Below are 25,100 nucleotides of genomic sequence, written 5' to 3'. Positions count from 1 at the left end.
CCTTGTCATGTTTCCTAGGTGGCTAAATTAGCGGGAAGCAAGGAAAATGTTTTGCCGCCCAGGTGGCTAAACTATAGGAAACAATGTTCCGGAAACAAACTGTCACGCATGCGCAAAAACGAGTCAACATTGTTTCCAGGGTGGCTAAACTGGGCAACATATGTTTCGGAAGCAAAGTTTGTGTCCGGGAAGCAAAAATGTTTTTGACCTGAGAGGCAAAAACATTTTTTGTTTCCTTGAAGCAAAATTTGTTTCCGCAACATATGTTTCCCGCGTGGCTAAACTAGGAAACATATGCTTCCGCAACAATGTTTCGGTAACAATGTTTCCTAGTTTAGCCAGGCCTTAACAACAACATTGAAACCCGAGATGTTCATCTTTACTTCTAAAATTCTCTCGATCGATAAAACGCACAAAGTTGAATATGTTAAAGATTTAGTAATAGAATTATTAATTCCTAGATGCCATCCCTTATTCTTTCGATGGGATTGGATATCAAGGGGAGATGGAATTAAAGGGGGGGGGGGGGGCAGGAGGAGGAGGAAGAGCTCCGCCACTCCTCAGCATTCTATTTTCGGGCTAAACTAAAAGTGGAACAGCTAAGAGAGACTAAAATCTTTTGGTTTTCTTTTTTTATTGAGCAAAGAACTCTGAAGATAAGCAAGGGTATATTATTAAAATAATTTCAAATAAGCTGCATTTTAAATTTACGATTATTGTATTAAATTGTTTTCGCTGTCAGCTGTATGTCTTGCGAGAAAACTCGTTAACAGGATTTTTTAGCAATCTCGCAGAGCGCTTCTCTTCGGACAGGCACCGCTTCATAATCCTACAGACAGAAAAATAATCAACAGTGAGAAAATTGCACAAAGGTTTACTCTAACCAGTTAGACCTGTTATGATATGACCATTCTAATGAATATCAAAACCTGTTATCTCGTCCTACCAATCACAACAAATACAAAGTCACAAACGAAAAAACAAATCAGAACTCGACAGAAATGGAACGGGTGCCAAGCGCGGGAAAAATGCAACGGGTGCCAAGCGCGGGAGAAAAATGTAACGGGTGCCAAGCGCGGGAAAAAATGTAACGGGTGCCAAGCGCGGGAAAACTTCTGATAACGAAGGCAGGACTGTTTCGTTTCGCTCTTAATTATGCTGCCTTTTTTTCTCTAAACCAATCGTAGAGTTCAGCAAACCCCAAAAGAAGATTTCCCTAGACAGTTGGTAAAACTAGCAAGAAAACCGGCCCTTAGGCCCTTTGCGAAAACCTACCATCCCAGATGTCTTCAATTCTTTTCGCAAACCACTTTTTCAATTTACAGAGCAAATGTTTAATAATATATAAACAGCGATAATTTACCTCTTGAGGCGGTCGAAGATTTTTTGTCCCACGAGGCAATGCACTGTTTCCTTGCGGCACCTGATATATTAAAAAAAAAAACTTGTTTAGAATCTTATTCTAATAAATTACACTGTTACCAAATTTGTAACGTACGTTGTGACAAGAAAAAAGAAGAATGCGATATTTACGGAAGTTATAATATTTACATAGTCACGACGTGGCGTTGAACTACTAATTAATCAAAGTATCCATTGAAACCATTGGTCTTACCGTGTAACATTTTAATACGTGAGTTATGTAAGGATAGCAAAGGGCAGGTAAGTTTCAAAAGTGCGCTGCAAACAACTAGTCTTGGCTTCGACAAATGCTCGCTTTTAATTGATTGATTTCAGTTTCTACAAGCCGCCCAAATTTGATTACCCTGCTGAAAGTCTAATGGCATTCTCAGTTTTATTCCTAGTGAAAAAGTAGAAAAAATATCAGAAATGAATCTGATAAGACCTTGCATTTGTTTTACTTTACCTCGATGATTTGGGATTATAAAAGATTTTTTCTGGGCAAATATCAAACCAAAGCAAGTCTTGTCCTAGTTTATCGTGAAATTATCATCTCTAGTTTTTTTCCAAAGTTGGAAACAAGTTTCAATCACGTCACTTACAAGTTATTACTGAATGTTAGCGCTCAAGTTCGTTTGCTAAATCTGTAGCTACCTCAGATCGTTTTCTCCCGACCATGTTACCACCGCCAACGTAACTCTCACTCACACTAGCCATACTGAACAGAAGAACAAGGGTGAAAATCAATACTTGAAGTTTGGCGTTCATCATAAGCTAGCTAACAGCAATATGAAACTTGTGAAGCCTTGTTTCTGACTAAAACGATCTTCAGAACCAATGCGAGGCCGTCAGTGTAAATCTGTGTTTTGCACCAATCTATTTATAGGATGCGACTTAGGGTTGAAAGAAGACACGCTTCGCATTGACTCGGTAAAATGTTGCACGATTCCATTAGCAGTGTTTGCTAAGGCTTTTGTTCAGTTGATACGATCACTTATATGCCCGGTGGTTCTGATAAGAGAACAAGAAAGTCACACTCAAAGTGAAGTTGCTGTTCTTCCACTGACCACAAATGGAGGAAAACGTTTTCCCAATTTCTTTTCACTTTGGCGTAAGGGACGAACCATTATTTTTTTGGAGGAGGGGGGGGGGGGATGAAAAATATTGAAAAAATTATTTGCAGGGCCTGGAAAGACAAAATAAATTGTTTGCAAAAACGATATGTATAACAAAAAATAGTAAGAATTTCGAAAAAAATGTTTGCAGAGGTGTATAAACTAAAAAAAAAGTTTGCAGAGGAAAATTTTTCATTCCCCCCCCTCCAAGAAAATAATGGTCCCTCCCAATATCCCACTATTTGATAGATTTTAGAAAAACCTTTAGAATTGTTTTTGACTATCAGCTCTCAATAAAAACAAACAAAAATTTAGCGTTTATCACAAAAGGACATAATTACATCCTTTATGTCAGTGTTTCTTTGCACATTGTACCTGATATGATCAACCCGTGTTTATCCGGACAAGTCAAGACTCATGAAAACTGTCCAAATAGACACAAATATAATACTAGCTATTAGATACTGAATAAATTTTTGATAAGGATTGTACAAAACGTGACTTATGCCAGAATACAGCTATTAACTCTCAGCTTAAAAAACTTAGCATAGTCAGACTGATTTTTCATATTCAAGCTTGAAAGAAATCACTCGCAAGTTAAAACTAGGAGTAAATTGTGCGTTCTTGAGCAAGTAGCAAACACGTTAAACGTTTTTTCTCAATTTTTTTGGAATTTCTCCGATAAATCAAAATCGTGTTCACCAATCTACAGGTAACTAAATTCCATTCGATTTGGCCTCTTGAAAAACACAACAATTTGCAATCGCATAGTTTGACAAATAATTTTTAACTCTAAACAATTCCTTTTAATTCCGATCTACGAATAAATTGTTTCGCAATCTTTTAGCCTGGAAACTTCCACTACGGTAACACGACCTAAAATGATAAAATCTTTTGTAGTCATGTTCGGATAACTGAATATTTCTCCAGGGCTAATATTGTTTCCTTGGTCCAAGTTATCAGTGTATGAATCTACAAACATTGATTATTTTTTAGATTAATTTCAGTGTTATTAGTCTTAATTAGGTCCAGTAATAAATATATAGCTTTTATCGCTTTAGCAGTGGGATTAGAACATGCAAGCTATCCTTCGCTTTCATTGCGAACCGGGTGAAGTCACGCTTATTTTATCGGAACGCCTGATTTGCGCTGAAATGGCTCCGTGCGGTGGTTAAAGCCAGGGTAGGTGGGCGGGGTGATTTTTGAGCGGGGTGTGCGGTGCGCTTCGTGGGGGAGCAGGGATGGTGTAGTGGTAAGAGCGCTCGCCTCCCACCAATGTGACCCGGGTTCGATACGCGGACCCGGCGTCATATGTGGGTTAAGTTTGTTGTTGGTTCTCGTCCTTGCTCCGAGGGTTTTTCTCTGGGTTCTCCGGTTTTCCTCCCTCCTAAATAATCAACATTTCCAAATTCCAATTCGACCTGGATAGAGGACCCGCATGAAAATCAGTAGTAATGTACTACACTCTGAGGCAAAAATTTTTGCCACAGAGATTTAGTACATACTACTTCCAGTGCTGAATTTTTGCGCTTGATCTAAAACTGAATTTTTGCGCTGGATTACAAGCGGGGCGTTTCATAGTATTTTATTTATAAAATGCATGAAACTTGTGATCAAATATAATAAAATATTATATTTGCTCCTTATCTTAACAACTGACACAAGCCTGAAAAACCAACCCTAACTCAACCCTAGGTTCAAAATAAAAAAAACTTCTTATACTCTTTTTCAAACTTTTTTTATACTGAGCGGGGCGTTTCATAGTATTTTATTTATAAAATGCATGAAACTTATGATCAAATATAATAAAATATTATATTTGCTCCTTATCTTAACAACTGACACAAGCCTGTAAAACCAAGCCTAACTCAACCCTAGGTTCAAAATAAAAAAAACTTCTTATACTCTTTTTTAAAAATCTTGGATCTTAGTGCGTTTAAAATGAACGTCTTATATTACATTTTCAATATAATATTTTTGTATTTTTATCAGATTTTTGAACATGTTTTTATGTAGGATCATATTTGATATAATACCGAGATCAGTACAAATATTGACTAATCTATTTGATTGTTCCTTTTCACTTAATTGTAAGAAAAGTGTATTGTCTTTAATGCAATGTTTTTCTATGATATTCATCATCTCAACGAATTTTTCTTTGATGTAATTTGATGTCATTATAATATTTATTATACATTATTTTTTATATCATTTATACAGTGCGTTTAATCTGATTTTTTGTTGTAAATGATGCTGTTATTAATATGCTTTTGTGTCATGGTTTCATAATATTTGGTTCAATACAATAGATTCGAATGTTCTATTGTTTATATTAACTAACCAATCATATTACAATAAACTTTTATACAAACTTTTATATAAACGTTTGTCATAAAATAAACTTTTATTCTCAGAATTGATTCAAGATGCCAAAAATGGTAATAATTTCGATACCCGTGTTTCTAATCTCATTTGCTTATCATAAAAATAAAAATAGGTCTAATAAAAATGCTGATTAAAACGCACTATTAAAAGTTATATAAAATTATAATGTTTTATTATTATATAGAAAAGTTATGTTAGATAAATTTAATTATACTGAAATGTGGGATCTGATGACAACAAATCGTATGAGCGTTGAAAAATGGAATGAATTAGAACGTGAAATGAATAAAACATATAAAAAAAAACTGAATAATAACCTTTACCATATCAATAAAATAATTGATAAATTAACCACTCATAATAAAATTTTGATTAGTGATAATCAAAGGGAAAAAATAAATAAAATCTATCAATTAATTTTTGTAAATCGTAGTTTTATAAATAAATTTATAACAAAAGACAGAAATATGAAAAAAGAAAGACAAAGACTTATAAGTGTTCGTTATTTGTTAAAGAGGATATTTCAACATCTAAATATACCAAGTGATTATATTAAAGTTAGTAAACAACAAAAAACACAAGAATTTAATCAAAGATACTGGTCTGATATTTTATTTGTGTTAGGTGAACAAATATATGATATTACTGCCAACTAAATTCTTGTTTTTATATTTTGATTGATATATAAATATATTTAATATATATTTATATATTAAATCCTTCATAGAAATCCAGTTGTTAAATTCATTAGCTATTTCTTTTTATTAGTTTTCTTTACTTGACGGTTTTTTGTCCCAAGGCCAACTTTTCTTTTACCAGCTATCATAGCTTGAACAGCTGTAGTGCGTTTAAATATGTTGTAAATCCTTGATTGGTATCCAACTATTAAATTCATCACTATAACCTTTCCACTTCACTAAAGCTTGTTTCTTCTTATAGTTCCGCCGAATTACTTTATCAATACGAAATACTTCTTGTTTTGCTTTCAATAGTTCGGACTCGTAAAAGCTACCTTGTATTTCTTCATTATTCAAATCTTTTAATTTATAAGTTATTGGATTAGTGTATTGGATCTTATCAACGATGAATATCTCTTCTGACCAATTAGGAGTATAGCCTTTGTCGAACACCTTTCGTTTATATTTAGATATTCGGACCTTATCACCAACCTTAAATTTGGGTTTTGCTGATAATGGCTCCATATCACCGTATAGGTTAAGATATACAATTCCTTGATTCTTTTCCTTTGAAGCTTCTGTTGGTGTCATCTTTATTGAACTGTGTTTTGTATTATTGTATTCTTTTACCAGTATGGGTAGCATTTCAAGATACTGTGTGTTACCTTGAATAGTAAACTGTTTGTACATTTTATTTTTCAAAGTTCTATTAAATCTCTCAATAACAACAGCTTTACCTTCATTAAAAGTGGAATACATCTTAATATCATTTTGCTTTAGCCATTCCTTGAATGTTTTGTTATAAAATTCAGATCCCTTATCAACCCAGAGATATTCAGGTTTACGCTTGTCATTAATGATAATATTGTTGAAAGCGCTAGTTATTGATGCACCTTTCTTATCTTTCAATTGTATAGCCCAAGCGAATTTACTGAATACGTCAATTATAGTCAATAGATATTTATAACCTTTATTCCATTTTGAAAGTTTATCCATAAAAACTAAATCAGCAGACCATATGTCGTCAATTCCATTTGATATTACTCTTCTAGTTTTAAATTTTCGTCTGATTGGTTTATGTAACTCATCGGCTAATTGTTGAGACCAATCATTTTTACTCAACGCCGTTTTCCGTTTTTTGGCTTCTTTTTTTATACCCAATCCGATTTTTCTTTTACTAGCGATTAAAGCTTGTACCCCTGTTGTTCCCCACGGACGGTCTTTAAATGGTATTTTTGATATTCTCTTAAGCATAAGATCATCTGCCTTATGTTTATCAGCTAGTGATTTTGAATTACTGTAGTCAATATCATGCTGTTGGCATATGCTATCTAGATTGTTTATTGGATCTCTATATTTAGGATCGTTAGATGCTAATCTTTTTTCTAATTTAGTTCCAGGTCCACAATAATTATACTTTTTGCCTGTAGGTGTTCTCATGTGTAGTTCTCCAAGTTTTGATAAGTGTTTTTGAATATCAAGAGCCCCGCCATAATGCTCTTTGATGAATTTGCTTTTATTCTTTTTGCATATAGAACAAATCGATTTCTCCACGAGCCGGTTATTTTTGCTTCTGACTTTTTTAGGATTTATTGAATCGGTATATCTTTTACATGAAACGCAGTATGATTGGCACATTATATATATTGATTAGATATTAATCGCAATAATGATTAATCCATTTGCCGTTTTTATATTCTGTGTAATTACATGATGGATTAAATTTTTCATGTGCATATGCACCAGCGGGCTTCCAAAAATTAGATGTCTGAATCCCGCTTTTTTTATTAAATATACCTTTAGCAAAGTCACCGCGCCAATATTTTTTAAATAGATCTTTATCACCTCCGGTAACTGCCATGATAGCCGATGCTAAGTCTTGAGCCTGTTGAAACCCTGGAATCTTTTCGCCGACCTTTTTGTTAATCGTTTCACCAACTCCTCGCCCCTTTGTCTTTTTATTATCGCTTACAAAACGGGTTTTAGTGATCCCGCATTCGGCGCATATGCATTTCATCATAGTTCGACCATTTTTGGTTTTAACAAATCGTGCACTTCCTGAAACGCATTCAGTCTGTTTCTTTTGTTTCACGCAATACGACTTCATATATAATATGTTTACATATTTTTAAAATAATTGTTTATAAAACGTTCATTGTACATTGTGTCAGTCATTGATAATTGCATTAATATATCATGATACTTTCTATCATAAACCAATGCTTGATGCAAGAAATAAATACAATAATAGCCACAAAGTACTGATTTGATATTCTGATATTGTGTGTTATTATACAAAACTTGTTTTATCCCATCTTTCTCAGCTCTCATTTTAAATTCATTTGGGTATGGCATTCCGAAGCTATCAAAGTACCACAATATGTCTTTTTTAACACTAGAAACACAGGCAACCCAGTGGCTACCAACACCTTCATAGCTGTCTAAATTAATGATACATGGGCTATGTTTTTTAGGCATGTGTTCATCTCTGCTGTATATCCCTGTGATATTAATATTTAAATACTTACACCATCTCATTAGATCATTGTTACTTAGAGCTTTTTTGATAAATGTAGGTTTTTTTACTTTTTTTTTGGTTTCAAGATCTTTTTTTTTGGAAGCACCAATCCACCTGTTCTAAGAAATTTATCATATTCACCCCAAGAACCGAGGAATGGTGGCGGTCTGTAAGATAATGCATTTCTCTTATTTGGTAGTTTAATTTTGCCACCGTTTTTTGATCTTTGTTTCCTAATGATTTGTGGTGAATAATAAGGGTATTCTATTTGCATACCGGACCCTCCTTTATCAGGAGTGACTTGTATTCCTTTTCCAATTACCTTTCGAATTTTACTTATTTGTGTTTTAGATAAAATCAATGTAATGCCTTTACCCTCACTTTTTACTTTATTATGCCGTGTTATTTGTCTTTTTGTAAGGTATAACTCAGTATTACCCTTCTTTTTGATCTGATGCTTATCAATCAATAAACTCACTTCACTTGAATTTTTGATTGCTCTGGCTAGCTTTTTCATTTGGCCTTCTGTTAAAGGAATATATGTTGAAATATATTTTGTGCTCATAGTCTTGCTCTATATATAATAGTGTTAGATTAAATATTACATAAAAATAAGTTCATTTCCAATTTTGTCAATTACAATTTTTTCTTCATAAAGAACTACAGCGTATATCATATAATCGTCAGTAGCTTGTACATTCAATCTGTAATGAAACAATAACTGTTTTGGATCATCAGTAACCGATTCCTTATGATTTCGTAAATCAAAATATATTATCGGAAATAATTCAGAGTAATTCTGTAAATTTAACTGCACTCCTGTATTATAGTCAGAGGTTCTGTATGCATATTCAAGAATGTCATTATACAATCTTGGTTTGTAATCACAATCATACTCTAGTTCTGGAGTAAAAAACGAAGTACCAAGTTGCAAACGGCAAGTGGAAAGTTTACATGCATCATCACCCGCATTTATTTTAAAAGTATCAAAAATAAAGGGATTTTGTAATTCATTATTTGACTTGTTTCTTTGCAGATAAACAAAAACATGCTTTGGATTTTTAATAGCAGGAGTAATTTGATATATTCCGGATATTGCTGTTGTTGGTGATGAATGCTTAATAAACTCTCTTAAATATGTCCATTTTGTTGCTGTTAAAAAACTACTATTCACTAATTTTTGTCCTGCTGATGTAAAATTCAAACGTGGTAACCATAACTGAAAATCTAAAACAACATATCGTGTTTCATCACCCCCAACTCTGTAAATAAACTCTCTATCATCATTTAGTGTTATGTTTAGTTCGATTTGCATAGGTGGTATCATTTTATCTCGTAGTTCTTGAAAAATGGAAAACCTATTCAACGGAATACAAGCATATACGTCTTTTGATTCTGCGCACAATTCAGCTCTTTTAATTGCTCCTACTTTTGGGGCTGTTGTCAAATTGCCCACTAATGCAGCTCTATCGTCAAGATACCAATTAAAATTGCTAGCTACTGTACGACTATAGTCATCAGAAAATTCAAGCAATCCTTTTATGAAACAGATTTTATGCAGGTCATTACCATCGTAAGGTTTTTTACCTCCTGAAGTTATCATAATGTGATTTATAATACTGGAACTATCATTTATCGTTGAGGTTAAAATAGGGGTAGCTAAAACATTGGCGATAATATTTGCTCCATCTTCTTTTTTCTGAAGTTTGTATTTGACGATAAAGTATCCGTTATACCAATCGAACCATGAAGAGCGATCGGTCATATTGAATATATACCCTGTTTTTTCCTGATATAAGCCATTTGCCGGCTGAATAATAGGTGTTTGCAGATTGAATCTGAGATAATCAACTTTTTCAACATTTTCTATGCTTCTGAAACTCATTTATATTATTAGATTATATAATTTACTTCAATTGTGCTAATCGTTTCAAAATAAGATCCCCAGCTTTTTCACTTCTATTTAACACGGTTTTTAAACTTTTCTTTTGTGCTTTGATTATTGGTGATTTATTGATATCTTTTGTCATTTTTTTAGAATATTGTCCGATATTTGATAAATCATTAGTTATTAAACCTGATCCTTTATGGCGATATTGATATAAACCTTTTTTAGGGTTATAAAATTTTGACCATTCGTATACTCGATTCATTTTATATTATTAGTTTAGATTAATTCACCTCTTTGATAACGATATGAAACGCCGTATCGATTTCATTTAAATCAATGGGACGATTATACGAATCGGTTATATATAGTCTGATTGAATCAATACTATTTTTATTAATTGGTGAAAATTTCAGTCGTCTTGGTTCAAGAGTGAAAGGGAATGATCTACGGATTCCTTGTGCTATTATACTAAAACAAAATAATACATCTCTTGATTCATCTGTTAAGGATCTACTGGTTAAATCAGTATGGATGCATATCATATCAACGCTCCTCGTCAAATCGGGTATATGGTCACTGATGTTGCTTCCAGCTGATAAAATTTTCTTATCAAAACCCAGTATCAAATTAAAGTCTGAAACAGATAGATCCAACTCATAATTTGGTGCTATGGTTATTATTGCTTTGAATAATGATAAATCAAACTTGACTTCAAATATATAATTATCATCATCGTATTTACCCACTGCATTTTTTAAAAAAGTATCGATGTCACTATATGAATACATACCATCTCGAAAAACGATATCTTTAAAGCTTGTATCACTACCTGTTGTTTTTCGATATCTTATTTTATTGTTACCGAATGATGCTGTCACGTTATACCAACTATACGTCATACTGATTATTTCGTCCAACGCCATTTCATAATTTTTGTTTGGATCAAGGAATAAAGGCTGGTCAAGATAAATTGTAAAATCATGTGCTTTCTGATTATAATTATTGGCTTGTCTTTTCGCCCTGAATGAACTAAGTATTAAATGCTTCTCCATTATATATATTTAAATTAGATAAAATAGTTGTTATAAATTTTTTCATATAGACGCTTTGTAATTCTTTTCACTCTTAACAGTTCATCCAATATTGTAATACCTTGGTTTTTTAATTCATAACTCGTATTCCCAGCGTTAATGCTTCCGCAAATTACATCCAGTTTTTCAATAAGTTTTTCAGGGTCTCTGTAATAAATAGCCTTATAATTATTGGCTAGACCACCACCTTCCCATTCATCGTCTTCTCTATCAGAATCAGGCGCTGTGCCCCTTCTCATAGCATCTATCTTATCAAATAATGATTCCTCTATAGTTGGTTTTTTTTTATATTTAGTTTTTTTGGGGGTCTTTTTCAATTTTTTTGATTTTTCCTGTAAATCCGAAGCTGAGAAAGGAACCCGTTTGTACTCCATACGTTGTATTTTATGCTTAGTTAATAACAACTGGTTTTCAATTCTATCAATTTGGTTTGTAAAATCTTCATCTATTTCCAACAGGTCATTATATGATTTTCCTTTGTATTTACCAGATTTGATCATATTTTTACCACTTTTCTTCAGTTTGCCTAATAAAACACTAACCTGACGCCTTTCTTCGGCGAGAGATTCCCTTTGACGATCTAACTCCTTTTGATCAGCACTTGTATCCCATTTTTTTCTCTTCTGTTCTATTGAGGGTGGTGGATCAAAATCGGGCATTTCATCTTCATCTTCTGTTTGAGCTTCATCAATTGGTATCGGTGGTGGATCAAAATCGGGCATTTCATATTCATCTTCTGTTTGAGCTTCATCAATGGGTGTCGGGGGTGGATAATTTGGCATTTCATCTTCATCCTCATCTTCATCAATTGGAAATTCTGGAAGAGGGTCAAGCTCTTTTAACCCTTTATTATTCAACTTTTTAGTTGCTTCAATTTGTGTATCGAGACGAGATGTTACTGGTTTAAACATTTTTGTGAATTTGATTTGGCCTAATTCATCTGCCAATTTTGAAGACATTATTTGATTATTAATATTCTTGATTTGATTTTCAACTTCTTCTTTTTGATCAGCAATTTTTTGCCAAGCTAATAGACTCATTTATATATATTAGTGTAGATTATTATCAGTCTTTCATCAGTCTTCCAGAAGTCTTTCATCAGTCTTTCATCGGTCTTCCAGAAGTCTTTCATCGGTCTTTCATCAGTCTTTCAGGCGTCTTTCATATTATATAACTGATATATATAATATGAAAATACCAAATTATGACACTGAAGACGATATAGTCTCGAACTTTAAACAAGTATACGATTTCATGCCAAATCAATGTTTTCGTATGCTACTTTGTGCTCCGAGTAATATGGGAAAGACTAATACTTTAATGCATATGATTTACAATTTATTATATTTCGATAAAATATATTTATATGCAAAAAATTTAGATCAGTCTAAATACCAGAATCTTATCAATGTGTTCCAACCAATAAGCGATGAAGCTGGTTATAACATTATTGAAGCTAGTAACGACCAAATAATTCCTGTTTCTAAACTAAATGATGATAATCAAAAGCTCGTGATATTTGACGATTATGTTTGTGATAAAAATCAAAAACCATTAATCGATTATTTTATACAAGGGAGACATAAAAACTGTAGCGTGATATATTTGTCTCAAAGCTATTTTAAAACGAAAAAAGACATAAGACTTAACTGTTCGCATTTCTGTATTTACGAATTCCCAAGTGCAAATGAGAGGGCACTGATATGCCGTGAAAACAGTATTCCAAAAGAGCTATACGAGCAAGCAACTAAAGACCCATTCAGCTTTTTATATATTGATAAACCACGTAAATTCATAACAAAAAATTTCGATGAGAAGATTTAATCTAACATATTAACATAAAATGGGTTACATTAATGACGAAAATGATTTTATGCATACCAAATATTCTCAAAGTGCAAAACCTGCAATTGGTTTTAAACAACTGGGAGCTGATTTCGATATGGATAACAAAAAGATATTCAGGTTAAAGACTCAATCCGATGTAGCCATCGACGCCGATTACGATTCGTATGCTCTTGATTTGTCTTCAGGTGTCAACAAAGGATATCTTAAATTGAATTGTTTGACAAAAGATGTTGCTGGAAACGATTTCGATGCCAACCAAGCAACGATAAACAACAGTGCACCGTACTATGACGGATTGTACCAAAAAACAAGTCTAGTATCGAAAGAATACGTTGATTTAATGGACACCAACCTTGAACAAAAAATAGATAGTAAAATACAAAATAAAGCCGATCTTAGTATCAATAACGAACAAACGTTTAACAGCATAATAAATGTTCCGAATTTTGATCAAGGATACAGCAATATGTCAAACGTAATGAATAAAGAATATATTGACTCCAGAGACGCGCTTAAAGCCGATAAAACATATGCCGACAATACTTTTCTAACGAAGAAAACAGGTGCTATTTTAGCTAATACCCTTCAGAGCAAGGCTTCCAAAATATATGCCGACAGTACTTTTTTAACGAAGGTTGTTGGTAATGGTTTAGCTCAAAACATACAAAATAGGCTCAATATTCACGGTAGTAACATGATGCAGGCAAATCTCGATATGGGTGGGTATAATATAACACATCTAAAAGACCCAAGCAATGATACAGACGCTGTAAACAAAAAATACATGCTTGATTATGTTGGTGAAAGTCATGTTCAATCAGCTAATGGTGAAAATAAATTCAAATATATAATGGATGATCCCAATGCACAAGTGAGTCAAGAAGATGATGTCGAATTGGGGAATGTTGTAACCTTTCAAAATTCACCACATAAGGTAAATAAAAAGGTTGTTGACATGAAATTATTGCTTGACAATTCTAAAGGCTATTACAGTTCAAGAATTGGACTAAATCTGTATTTATTGACCAATGATCAATATACTGCTGTTCTTGAGATTATGTGGGTTAGTGATGATATTGACCCTGACAGTTTGGAAATATATGGCACATCATCCATAGAAACTATTCATAACGTTAGCAGAAAAACGTTTAAAACACAAAAGTATATCAGGTTAATAAGTCAATTCACAAAAAGTCAAAACATTGGGAATAATTACCTATATATTGATATAGTCATGAAAAATATGCCTGGAAGCTCTTATGATCAAAAACTACAAACATATTTTACTGTTTATGGTATATCTGGCCATCAATCCAATGTCGAACCAAGTATTTATGATCAAATATATTATATAGCTAATGACCAAATTAATTTCAACACAGCCATCAATATGGATAATAAAGCTATTTATGGCGTTTTAGAGGGAAATAGTGATAGCCAAGCCGTCAATTATAAACAACTGAATAGCTTCAATGATAATCTTAAGGCCTATCTTGAAACAAAAATATTATCACTCCAACCCAAAAGTTATTATAATGAGGTGTTTGAATACTTTTTTGATTTATTAGATCCATCAAATTTCATCATGTCAGATAGCAACGGAGCTGTATTGTCTGGATTAAATGATAATCTTGTCTTTAATCCCACAAAATTGTTAGCAGATTTTGATCCGAAGAATGGTTTTTTTGGTGTTTTTAAAATTAATTTAAATACAAATATCACTCACGCTGATAACTGGACTTTTTATATGGGATTTAAATATGACTATAAGCCCAGTGATAATAAAAGGATTAAAATTGAATTTATCGATGGTGATAGCTTTAGTTTTCCGTGGGTTAAAGTGGAGCATAATAAGCTATTCCTCGATTATGATCTAGATTCATATACAGAGCAAATTAGAGATGGTTATATAGGTAAATATATGAATCTCTGGTATACAAAGATACAGGATCAATTTAGAATCGCTGTTTGCAATAATGTTATGAGTATTGATCAAACATTTTCTGGGTTTAATATCAATACATCTAGCATTAAAATTTCTTCAGATTACTTTGTACAAAGAATCGGTTTTAGTAAAAATATATACCCGATAAATGGGCCCATCTATCATAAAATTCAATTTTCAGATAAAACATACGATGTATTCTTTGAATAAATCGATTTAATCTAATTCACTTATATGAAAACAGTGAAATTGGTTAGCAATATTATTGATTCTATTGAGAGATTAATTCAAAACATTAGGAAGCTGTATTACACAATAAAGAACAAGCGCAATGCTAAAATGACAAAATGATAAAACAAAAAAATCATATATAACTAATATATATGACTAAACATCGAAAATGCATATTTACATGGAACCATATATCAAGCGAACTGACTGAAGACCAAATTATAGAATTGAAAGCTTATTATCAAACATATCATCGAAAATGTTGGGCTTACAAGCAGGCTGTTAAACGTTTCAAAAAATGGAAATTATTAGGGAATTCATTGTCTATCATATTTGCATCAAGCGGATTCGTCTCCTCTATAGCGACTGGTGGTATTGCTTTGATCACAATATCAACAATTTCATTATTGATTCAGGCTTTGATGATACATAAGAATCTCGAACTAAAAATTCATAACTCCATATATGCTTACCAAAGCTATCAACACCTTTTGAACTCTATTAAAGGCGCTATGAGAAGTGGCGATTATAATCCGTCTAGCATCCTAAATACAATGAAAAGCATTGACGATTATATATGCGATACCGGTCCAATAATCGATCGGTATCTGCTCAAGTATGATGATAAATTTACCAAATAATCCGTGCGATCTGGGACGATTTTAATGCTAAAATATTTGCCCAATATCGATTATAAAATTCAAGCGTTTTTATCGATTTTGAAACCTTTATAAACTCAAAAGGAAGATCAAGCAATTTAAATAACTGCCTGAGGATATATTTAGTGCTTATCATTCGTCTTCGGAGTTTATTTATAGATGGAAGAATACTATCAATCTCATGAAATATTTTATAAATTTTATCGCGATTATCATGAGACAATTGAACTCCATTTTTAATACATAAATCGTTTAAAACATTCTCAATGTGGTATTTACGATTATAGATGCTTTTACGCCATATCTTATTTCTGTTCTTGTAAAAATCAATGAACTCATTGTAATAAATAGAACCATGAACCAAACCGCAATTAATACAAACATTTATACCGTTTTGATTTGACATATCCTGCTTACTACAGCATGGCTCAGCATCCTTGTTACCTTCTATCAATAGTTGATCGCATAAATGGCATATAGGTTCTTTTAAAATTTTTAAATCATAGTGGATTTCAGAATTACAAACCATTATATATATAACACACATAACTTCACGGCACAGCTGTTTTTGGCAGTAAATTTCAGAATAAACTTTTGTGTAAACTTTTTGAGTAAAATTTGTTGAAATATGATTGGTCAATAGAAATCACACCAGATTAAAATACCTGCTGACGCGTCAGCAGGTATTTTCGGTCAATGGTTTAGTCATTAATCATTTATAACTTATGGCTAAAACCGTAAACTGAATAATTATTTATTTAATGTTGATCTTTACGAGGTCTTCCACGTCGTCTTTTCTGGTCTTCAGGTATACACTTTAAACGTACATGATTTTTGTCTTCATTTGATATTTCAGATCTGCTATTCAGGTCTGAAGATAGCATTTTAATAATACAAATATTTGTTTTAAGGATGCTCTGAATACAATACATTTTATTAATGAAGGCTATATCATTCGAGCTTTGATCAGCTTCTAGTAGGTGTTTGATATTTAATGTTATATCAGTCATTCTATATATATATTAAAGAAAATAATTATATGTTTATATCTATCACTCAAACGCACTATAAAAAACATATAAAGAATTGTATATATAGTATATAATAAATGGGAAGGAACAAAATTTATACAACCGAAAAAGACCGATTAGAAGCTATTACTAGATCAAAAACGAAATACATGCTTAATAAGCCTTGGTATTGTGATATTTGTGAATATCACACTTGCCTTGCAGGAAAATGGAGTCATATGAGAACTAAAAAACACATTAAAAATGCTGTCATTAAAGGCATTCAAGAAGATGATCGGTTTAATATTATACCTGATGAATAACATATAAAGAAAAATTATATAATTATATATTGTATAGCACAGCATATATAAATTGCTGTTTTCTGTTACCTTTGGTGACCAAAAATATATTATTTCTGGTTATCTTTAAACGCACCAAAAATCTCAAAAATAATTTTTACTATATAAAGGACTTAAAGGTTTGGTGATTCTATATAGTACACAAAAAATGACACAAAAAAATATCTCAACCAATATTAATATGGACGAATCTGATCTCAACAATCTATCTAAAACCGACCTTATAAAACTCATTTTATCACTAAAAGCCGAACCAAAAGCACACGAGCACAAAAAGGTCGAGCCGAAAGCACACGAGCCCCAGAAGCCGAATCAAAGCCCCACCCCCTCGCGTAAAATACCAAAAAAGAAGACATACCAATCTCATTCAAATACTCCTAAACCAAGAACAAAAACCCATAATACTCTTAAACAACTATCAAAAAGTTACCTGAGAGATGCAAAGGCCCTAGGCTATACATGGATAGATCTTGTAAAAAACTCAACAAGGAAAAAAGTAATCAATAAAATTCAAAAATATAAGACCGATAAGACCTTAAACAGGACACTCAATGAATTTAATTTCGATGACAGTATTTTTGATTCAACATCCAATGACCAACCTCTATTCAAAATAACGGAAATCGGAAATACAGCGAATAAAAAATTCAATGCTTATACCAATGAATTCAAAATAAATGTACGAAAAAATTTCATAAACAATAAAAATGATGTTTTCAGTGTATTTGAAAAAATGGTTGAATTGACAATAAAGAAAAGGCAGTTAAAAGGTAATGATAGATTCAGATTGGTAATTTCAAATGATGAATTAGATCATCCTATTTCAACAAAATTGTTAAAAGTTTCTGATTTCAAGTTAAATCAACTTTCAGATGTAATCAATACGTTGGAGTATAAAGAAATAGATTTAGAAAATTGCAAAATAATCATTCAATCTGTCAAAATACCGGCAGGCAAAGGTCGGTTATATTTATCTAAGCAAACTGTGAATAGGAAACAGTGTATTATCACAATCAAAAATGATGACACAATATGTTTAGCAAGGGGGATTGTTACAGCTTTTGCTAATTTACACCCTGAGAATTACACCACAACTCAGTTGAAAGATGGATTCAATAAAAGTCGAAAACTACAACAAATTCAAGCCAAAGAACTTCATAATAATGCTAATGTTGAAATTAACGATTATGGAAATTCTTTAGAAGATGTAAATAGCTTTGCATCACATTTAGATGTAGAGATTAATATCATAGATTCTGAACAGTTCAATGAAATCATATATACAGCCAATGATGGTAAGACAGACAAAATTTATTTATACAAAACACGGAATCATTTTGATGTCATAAAGTCAATGACAGCTTTTTTAGATGTAGCATATTACTGTCATAGTTGCAAAAAAGCTTATACAAAACGTGATAAACACAAATGTCCCCAAAAATGTCTATCTTGTTTCAAATATTTTCCAGACGGAAATAAATGTAATGGTAAAGACGTTACATGTAATCAATGCAATCGTGTTTTTCATGGTAATACTTGCTTCAAAAACCATACTAGTAACCGATCGAAAAAAGATAGTGATGATTCAGTATGTAGCAGTGTAGCAAAATGTTTAAAATGCAATCAAATCATACTAAAACCATATATTAAAATACATAAATGCGGTTTCAAAATGTGTAATAATTGTAATAAATATTGTGAAAGCAAACATGAATGTTTCATGAAAAAGATAAAAGTTATGGGTGGAAATTGCATCAAAAATAGCAAAAAACCATGCCGATTAAATAAAAACATTCTCAAAAAAGATTTTTGCTACTCATGTAAAACGTATAATGAAAAATATTTATTTTTTGATTTCGAATGTACACAAAACACTGGAATACACGACGTCAATTTAGCTATCTGTCATGATTTCAATGGTAATGAATCAATCTTCAATGATATTAATGATTTTTGTAATGGAATTCTAAATGAAAAATATAAAGGATACACCCTTCTTGCTCATAATGGCAAAGCGTATGACAATTATTTTATACTAAAATGGTGTATAGATAATGGTATCAAACCTTATTGTATTTACAATGGTGCAAAAATTATGATGATGGAAATTTCACAATTAAGAATCAAAATAATCGACAGCTTAAATTTCATTCAACAATCGTTATCATCGTTTCCTAAAACGTTTGGTTTAAACGAGTTGAAAAAAGGATATTTTCCACATTATTTCAACAAAGTTTGTAATCAAAAGTATATAGGAGAGATGCCTTCCAAAAAACATTATGGCTATAATCAAATGAAAACACAAGATAGAGAGAAATTTTTACAATGGTATAATGAGCGTGTTAATGAAAATTATGTTTTCGATTTCAAAAAAGAAATAATTGAATACTGTAGGTCAGATGTTGATATATTAAGAAGATGTATGTTAAAATTCAGGCAAGATTTCATGAATCAAGAAAATATCGATCCATTAAAATACATCACAATAGCTGGTGTTTGTATGGCTATTTATAGAGGGAATTATATGCCAAAAAATACCATAGCTGTGGTTGATAATGTTGTTCAAGCAGAAAACCATAGTGCAGTCAGTATTTCATGGCTTGATTACATAAGTAAGAAAAATAAAATTAAAATTCAACATGCCTTGGAAGGTGGTGAAAAAGTTATCAAATGCAACAATAACAAATTAAAAGTAGATGGTTTTTGTGCATCTACAAATACTATTTATGAATTTCAAGGCTGTTTCTGGCATGGCTGTCAAGATTGTTACAAGCCTGATGTAATCAATAATAAGAATCAATGCGATATGGGCACTTTGTATAATAAAACACAAGTTAAAAATAACAAAATAACAGATGCTGGTTACAATCTTATTGAGATGTGGGAATGTGATTTGAAAAACGATAAAGGCTTTCAGAAATATTATAAAAATGAATGGAAAAGAGAAGTTGTTGGACCTCTTAATCCAAGAGATGCTTTCTTCGGCGGTCGAACAAATGCTACAAAATTACTGTATAAATTCAAAGAAGGTGAATGTGGTAAATATGTTGATTTTTGTTCCCTGTATCCAACAGTTCAGTTCTACAAGAAATATCCCATAGGTCATCCTGAAAAAATTATATCGCCAGAAAAATACGATAAGAAATGGTATGGATTCATAAAATGTAAAATTTTAGCTCCTAGAGAATTATATCATCCTGTTTTACCTCAGAAAATAAAATGTGAAAAATCTGAAAAATTAATGTTTCCTCTGTGTATATCATGTGCAAAAACAAAACAACAAGAAAAATGTCAACATAGTGAAAATGAACGATCATTTATAGGTACATGGACAACTGCTGAAGTCGATATGGCCATTGAAAAAGGGTATAGAATTACAAAAATACATGAAGTTTGGCATTTTGAAAACTCATCCGACGATCTATTCAAGGGATATATAAAAAAATTTATGAAACTCAAACTTGAATCAACGAAATATAATTTTAAAAATAACAATGACGAGATGAATTTCAGAAATAAAGTCAAAAAGAATTTAGATATTGATTTAGGTGAATTAAATGAAAATTCAGGTTTACGAGCCATTGCAAAAATGTGTTTAAACTCACTTTGGGGGAAATTTGGTCAACGAAATAACATGAATCAGTGCAAATACGTAACTGATATAAATGAATTTTACCAAGTAGTTCTCGACGATACTATTGGTAATTTAAACATGAATTTCGTAACTGATGAGATGGTACAGATGAGTTACACTTATAAGGATCAGTTTGTTGATAATTCCTATAATACAAATATCTATGTAGCCTGTTTCACGACTAGCAGTGCACGGTTAATGTTGTATGAAAAACTTGACTATTTGGATAAACAGGTATTATATTTTGATACAGATAGTATTGTGTATATCGAATCCCAGAATGGTAAGACAATAGAAACAGGCGATATGCTAGGCGATTTAACAGATGAGTTAGACGGTGATGTTATAAAAGGTACCTTCGTAAGCGGTGGCCCAAAAAATTATAGTTTCATATATGGTAATAATAAACAGAAATGTGTTATTAAAGGTTTCAGACTAAATCACGAAAATTCGCAAATACTAAATCACACAAATATGATTAAAATTGTAAAAAACGAAATCAAAGAACTCACATTAGTAAATGAAAATAAAATTACCAGACAGAATAAACAAATTGTAAACAAATATGAGGAAAAAGTATACAGTTTTGGCTACGATAAGCGCGCAATAAAATACATATCAGATACCATAGAAACATACCCATATGGTTATTAATTTGACCAATGGTTTGAGCAGAGCAAGCGATTTGATTTTTAATCAAGTTTTAAACGCATGCATAAATGGTATAAAAATAAAAATCATATATATAATATATAGTAAAATGTGTGACATAAATATAGAGGCATTAAATGAAATACATGAAAAAGCATTAGAATTAAAAAACATTCCCGAAAGCTGCTTTAAAATAATGAAATTCATCACATTCAATAAGGAATTAAGCAATTTCAGAAACAGTTTATCTGATGAACTAAAAACACAATCATGGGTTTTAGGTGAATATAACAGATTACTGAGTGTCTATTATGAATTAAAAAATCAAATAAGCAAAGATCAAAATTTGTATAAAATAATTTTTTGTTTCAAAAATAGACCTGATGAAACTATCAATTTACAATATCGTGATATAACAAAGGATAGAGAGTAATATAAAAAAGAGTATAAGAAGTTTTTTCATTTTGAACCAAGGCTTGGTTTTTTCAGGCTTGGTTTTACAGGCTTGTGTCAGTTGTTAAGATAAGGAGCAAATATAATATTTTATTATATTTGATCATAAGTTTCATGCATTTTATAAATAAAATACTATGAAACGCCCCGCTCAGTATAAAAAAAGTTTGAAAAAGAGTATAAGAAGTTTTTTTTATTTTGAACCAAGGGTTGAGTTAGGGTTGGTTTTTCAGGCTTGTGTCAGTTGTTAAGATAAGGAGCAAATATAATATTTTATTATATTTGATCACAAGTTTCATGCATTTTATAAATAAAATACTATGAAACGCCCCGCTTGTAATCCAGCGCAAAAATTCAGTTTTAGATCAAGCGCAAAAATTCAGCACTGGAAGTAGTATGTACTAAATCTCTGTGGCAAAAATTTGAAAAAGAGTATAAGAAGTTTTTTTTATTTTGAACCTAGGGTTGAGTTAGGGTTGGTTTTTCAGCCTTGTGTCAGTTGTTAAGATAAGGAGCAAATATAATATTTTATTATATTTGATCATAAGTTTCATGCATTTTATAAATAAAATACTATGAAACGCTCCGCTTGTAATCCAGCGCAAAAATTCAGTTTTAGATCAAGCGCAAAAATTCAGCACTGGAAGTAGTATGTACTAAATCTCTGTGGCAAAAATTTTTGCCTCAGAGTGTAGTACATTACTACTAAAATCAGCTAGAGCTGAGGTGGCTTCCTCTCTAAATTTCGTGTTGTAATTTAAACCACCATACCAAATTCTAGACCAGAAAGCACAAACCATACCCTATTTCAGTCCAAAACGGTTAAAAACCCATATAATTAGATTATATAAGGCAGTACTCCTGGGAGAGTATGACACCTGACCTTTTCGGGAGTACGATAGTTTCAGAGGACGTGTTTTCAATCTTGCCAACGCATGATTTCAGAGGAAAAGCAGCCTATTCTACACAGCCTTCCGTTTTATTTTTTCCTTCGACCTTTCGACCTTTCACTGAGCCCTCCGTGTAGTCTGGAGTTCCTATGGCTAAAGTTCCCGCCTCGTGCAGCCTGAACAGCCTCGGCGATGGTTTAGAACGTTAACGAACTGTCAGGAAGCACTCAAACGTGCTTCGAATAAGAAAAGTGACTATTTACTACACCTTTTAAAAGGCAAACAGGCAACTGAGCAGAAATGAACGCTATTTCATTACTAGTCTTATTGCATTACAACTTTCGTCTCGTGAACTCGGAGGATTTCGTTTGCAAAATGAAATTTCCCACTTTTTAGTTTGCGTTTCAAATATGATTATTTTTGAACCGGATTGTTAGACTTTAGCTACAGTTAGAGCTAAACAATCGACAAATTCCTATGCAAATACAATAAGAAGGGGTATTACTGCATTACTTCTGTACAAAAAATAAATGGACTCTGTCAAAAGCATCTTAAAAATAAATTAAAAGCCAGTTATTAACTTTCGTTACGTGACGTTAACACATGTGTCAGATTTATATTTGACGGGCAACTAGGACATTAAGTGTGACTACTGTGTGACTGAGCGGGCGAGTGAACGAATGTTCGTTTTCTAAAGTATTAAGTTTTTTTTTTACCTGTATAGTGGATCGTTTGCGACCTATTTTTCCACCCGCGCTGGTAAAACCTTCACCCTCACTAACCATACTTGCCAGCAGTACAAGAGTAAAAAACAATACTTGAAGTTTGGTATTCATCGTAAAAACTGGCTAGCTGCAAAAAAGGTACAAATCCGTCCTGACGAATTCTTTCTCCTTTGTGACTTCAACGGTTGCCGAAGATACACACGTACCGTGACCGATTGTGTCTGCTTTTTTCTACTTACACGTTTATATACACCATGGTAATTGACAGTGGTGTTTGCGGCTTCAACTAAGGGCCACACGCCAGAGTTTGCGGGCAATGAAACCATGAGATACCTTAATCCATTTATTTATCTATTACCCTTTCACCTTTTTGCATCTTGAAATTTCACTAATGATACATCCATGATGAAGTTAATTGTCTCAATTAGGTATCATCACGAATAATAATTTACGTCCATTTACACTTTATAATGAGACTCGTTTGGAAAAAACCGAATATTTGTTTAGGTCTCTCCCTCGCCATTGATTTTGGCTCAGTCTGTTAACCTATTTTTCAATAATAACGCTGCTTCAGTAAACGCTCGCGTGAGTGATTGCCCCATAAAATATAATTTTATCCCATTAACAAATATAGATTCCAATTTTGCCGTGCAACCGTTCAGTTATAGACCACAGATGACGTCAAAATGTGATATTAAAAATCAAAAAAAGTGGCCCACGAGCCGCTGGGCGAGTGGGTCACTGATGTTCTTACCACATTTTGACTCTTTCTGTGATCTTTAAATGAACAGACCCACGACAAAATGGAATCTACTGGTTTTATACAATAACAGAAGACTTCAGTTCTAAAGCAAGGCCGCTATCGTGAGCTAAAGTTGTCATGATAAAGATCGATTAAGTAATCACGGAGAACTGTTAAACTGAGTGAACAGAATGATGGATAATGAAAGCGTGAACGAAAACAACTAAATGAGTTTTAAGCTAAGTGTTTAACCACCATTGGGCTATGCACATCCCCCCGTTGAGGAACAGTGGAGTTCTTTAGTGAAAGGGGCAAGAAATCGTGGATTTCTTAACGACTAAGATCGGAAACTTGAAGACAGGAAAAGGGAAAAGAAGAAAAGTAATGGCAGTCTTAAGGGGTAAACTCATTTCTAGTGGAATTGTTGAGGGTTTAGCATATTTTTAATTGATTTCTTTTGGAATTAAGACGTTTTCAACGGATTTCTTTAGCGGTAAGAATAAAAGACCTGTCCTCATCGTCCTCAACAGGGCTAGGGGATTGGGGCGCACATTCTAAATGGAATATTCCAGCGGAGTCGTCAAACTATTAGACAAACACAGTTGTCGATTTTTTTTTCCGAGTCAGGCTTTAAAATCTTGCTTCAAGCCTTGAAATGTAGCGCAGACGAACAACTTATCCCACAACATAATTTTTATGTGTCGCAAAAAACAATTGTGTTCACCTTATCTGGATTAATTCTTAATTTGGATACGAGTCTACATCAATGAATAATTTGGACAGTTCCACCCGCGATAATGATTTAAATATAATCATGTAACAGGGCTACATGCTTGTTCGATTTGAAAAAAAAAAAAATTGAAAAATTCCAC

General features: G+C 32.4%; 1 long non-coding RNA gene across 2 annotated transcripts; it reads right to left on the bottom strand.

Annotated features, from left to right (window-relative positions):
* Positions 1–617: 617 nt before the first annotated feature.
* On the bottom strand, positions 618–23,707 carry LOC144645497 (uncharacterized). 2 transcript variants are annotated; one of them, XR_013569285.1, is made up of 3 exons: positions 23,478–23,707; positions 1,364–1,423; positions 618–829 (listed from the first exon to the last, which is right to left on the bottom strand). It is a non-coding gene; the product is annotated as an uncharacterized LOC144645497 (long non-coding RNA). The 2 variants fall into 2 exon arrangements; XR_013569286.1 differs by lacking the exon at positions 23,478–23,707 and adding an exon at positions 2,056–2,272.
* Positions 23,708–25,100: the final 1,393 nt, after the last annotated feature.

Source organism: Oculina patagonica, chromosome 3 (genome assembly GCF_052425735.1).
Source record: "Oculina patagonica isolate OP01 chromosome 3, crgOcupat, whole genome shotgun sequence".
In the NCBI taxonomy this organism is placed as follows: domain Eukaryota; kingdom Metazoa; phylum Cnidaria; class Anthozoa; order Scleractinia; family Oculinidae; genus Oculina; species Oculina patagonica.
The sequence above is the reverse complement of the archived record's forward strand: the minus strand, read 5'-3'. Positions and strand labels throughout refer to the sequence as shown.